At 39.2% G+C, this 3,140-nt stretch overlaps 1 pseudogene; it reads left to right on the top strand.

Moving 5' to 3' along the window:
* Positions 1-723: 723 nt before the first annotated feature.
* On the top strand, positions 724-1,676 carry LOC118894508 (annotated as a pseudogene).
* Positions 1,677-3,140: the final 1,464 nt, after the last annotated feature.

The following is a 3,140-nucleotide window of genomic DNA, read 5'->3' as shown; positions in this document are numbered from 1 at the left end:
TCCCACATGTCTTAGCAGGGAAGGGAGAAAATCGAAGCAGCGCCCCACACTGAGAAGATCCAAGTTTTGGCAAGCAGGGGTATAGTTATTCTGGACCACAGTGTGTGTTCTGAGGTCTAGGCATATGGCATATATGCTAGGGTGGCTCTGCCCTGGCATCTGGTAGGGGATGTCAGTACTGATGTTTCTAGTGAAGAGCTTCATTGCATCTGGCTTCATTGTTCTTCACCTAGTAACATCTAAGACCGAACCCCTGTGAACTGCTTGAACCAAATCACATCTCCGTCTGATTAACAGCTATAGTCAATTCTGTTGTCAGTGACTAACAACCTCAACCAAGAGTACTACATCAGAACACCCAAATGAGAATGAAAAAGAACCATGGAATTCAGATTTGACAACATATTTGGAAAAGGTGAACAGAGGCGTTATTTTTAAAAATCAATTTTTAAATATGTAATATCTCTAATATTATGAAGTTGAGAGAGAAATAGAGTTCTTTTTTCTGTGATTGTAGTCAATTTAGTGCTATAGGTATACAAGTTTTATATAGTCATAAAGTCTGCTGTTGCTGTTGTTGTTGTTTTTTGTAAAGTCCATTTTTGTTTAATATTTCCAAACCTTTCTTCTAAATCTGTTGTCCTCAAGTTAAGAATAGCAGTTTCCTGCCCGCTGCGGGCCTCTCTGGCCGGTGATTTGCCCGGGCGCCTGGGTGCACTCGGCCAACGGCCTCTGAGAGCGCCCACCCGAGCGCCCCGGGAGCCGGCGAGCGGCGGTCCTCACCAGCGACTTTCAGCGGGCCCAGGGGGACAAAAGTGGCTCTAAATCCAGCACATGCATATTGAAGCAAGTTAAAGGATTTAATATGAAGCACAGAAACCGATAATGCCAAAAAGCAAGCAGTAGTCGGTACACATTTAGTGAGTGGGGCAGCATTTCCTTCTCCCAGTGCTGCTGAGATGGCGGAAATTAGTCGAATTCAACATGAAATGGAATACACCGAAGGTATTAGTCAGCGAATGAGGGTCCCGGAAAAATTAAAGGTAGCACCACCAAATGCTGACCTGGAACAAGGATTCCAAGAAGGAGTTTCAAATGCTAGTGTGATTATGCAGGTTCCAGAGAGAATTGTTGTAGCAGGAAATAATGAAGACATTCCATTTTCAAGACCAGCAGATCTTGACCTTATACAGTCAACTCCCTTCAAACCTCTGGCACTAAAAACACCACCTCGTGTACTTACGCTAAGTGAAAGACCACTAGATTTTCTGGATTTAGAAAAACCTCCTCCAACCCCTCAAAATGAAGAAATCCGTGCAGTTGGCAGGCTAAAAAGAGAGCGCTCTATGAGTGAAAATGCTGTTCGCCAAAATGGACAGCTGGTCAGGACTGACTCCATACCTGTGTTGCGTGGTGGGTCTGCTGTCGCCACCTCTAACCCTCATCATGACAACACCAGGTATGGCATTTCAAATATAGATACAACGATTGAAGGAACCTCAGATGACATGACTGTTGTAGATGCAGCTTCATTAAGATGACAGATAATCAAACTAGATAGACGTCTACAACTTCTGGAAGAGGAGAGCAAAGAACGTGCTAAAAGAGAAATGGTCATGTATTCAATTACTGTAGCCTTCTGGCTGCTTAACAGCTGGCTCTGGTTTCGCCGCTAGAGGTAAACTCAACTCAAAAATACTGTCTCATCAGCTGGAAATATAAAGAATTTGCAAACTTCTTTATTTCTGTCCTTGCATTGTATGCCGTTTTACAGTCCCCACCCTGAAAATGTATTTCTCCCAGAAAGGATGGGGGAAAGACTTATATTTGCAGGAGTAAAGGTATATCCTGTCACTCGACTGTATTTAGTTTTAACCAGTTCTGCCATAACACCTACTTAAAATTCTCCCTTTGCATGTTTTGTAAATAGGATCTAGTTTGTTTGTTGTTTTGTTTTGTTTTGTTTTGTTTTTGCCTCATCAATCTGCACAGCTAATTCTATGAATGGGAGGGAAAAAAGTGTACAGAAAATGGATTTAGAGAAGTGTCTGTAAAGGAAAAATAATACTTTATATTGTCCTGTTTCTCAAACACTGTTAGATTAAACAGTTTAGTTAATAGACATTTTTGCATCCACATTTCAACATTAACACTACTGAAGTCATGGTCTGGTGTCAGATTTAATAAACTCAAGTCACCTCATGTTTCAGGATCGCCTTCAATAAAATAATTCCTAACATTTTCAGCAGTTTAAGATGTGGGCAAAATGTGCATTTTTATTTTTATTTTAGTTTTGCAGATGGTTTTCTATAAAGTACATTTTTACTAAGTCCATGTGTGAGTGATTTAAAAAGCTACAGAATAAGGTACAAATGTAGTGTATTTAATAAACTGTCAACCAAAGCTAAAAAAAAAAAAAAAAAAAAAAGAAGAGCAGTTTCCTGCCAAAAGTTAACAAAAATATTTTAATTAATGTTGGGAAAGTTTCCTATTTTGCAAACACAAATATTTTAGAATTATGATTTATAAAATTAACACAGTGTTAACCATATTTTGCCCTTCTGGGGACCTTCTGCTGGAGGACTTTTAGTTTTTCAGGTCTAGGATCTTGAGGTATGACATATAAATCATTGTTTGAGTCTTAGAAGAAACTTGAGAGACAGAGACACCTTACTGTAGACAAGAGAGCCAGCCAAATGTTATTCTAACAACAGTCTACTGCCTTATTCTTTCAAAAAAGAAAAAAAAAAAAAAGGAGGAAAGAAGAAAGGAAGGAAGGAAGGAAGGGAGAAAGAAAACTTCATATTACACTCTAGTTCTAGGAGCTGGACATTTGTCCCATTTCTTCTAAATTGGAACCCTATTTTATTCTTGCTTGAATTCTCCAGACTGTAGTTCTTTAAACTTTAATCACTTTGCTAGGGAACTGTACTCAGTTGAAGAAAGTCAAAGATGATCTTCCTGTCTACCCAGGGAAATGCTTGATCTCTTCTCATAGTTAATTAATTCATCTGCTATATATTCACCTCAAACTTTTTCCCCATTGTGGTTGAAAGAATAAGCCTCCCCAAAGATGTCCAAGATGTCTACATCCTAATTCCTAGAACCTGTGAATATGTGACCTGACATAGAAAAAGAGA

The sequence above is a fragment of the Balaenoptera musculus genome, chromosome 4 (genome assembly GCF_009873245.2).
Source record: "Balaenoptera musculus isolate JJ_BM4_2016_0621 chromosome 4, mBalMus1.pri.v3, whole genome shotgun sequence".
In the NCBI taxonomy this organism is placed as follows: Eukaryota; Metazoa; Chordata; class Mammalia; order Artiodactyla; family Balaenopteridae; genus Balaenoptera; species Balaenoptera musculus.
The sequence above is the reverse complement of the archived record's forward strand: the minus strand, read 5'-3'. Positions and strand labels throughout refer to the sequence as shown.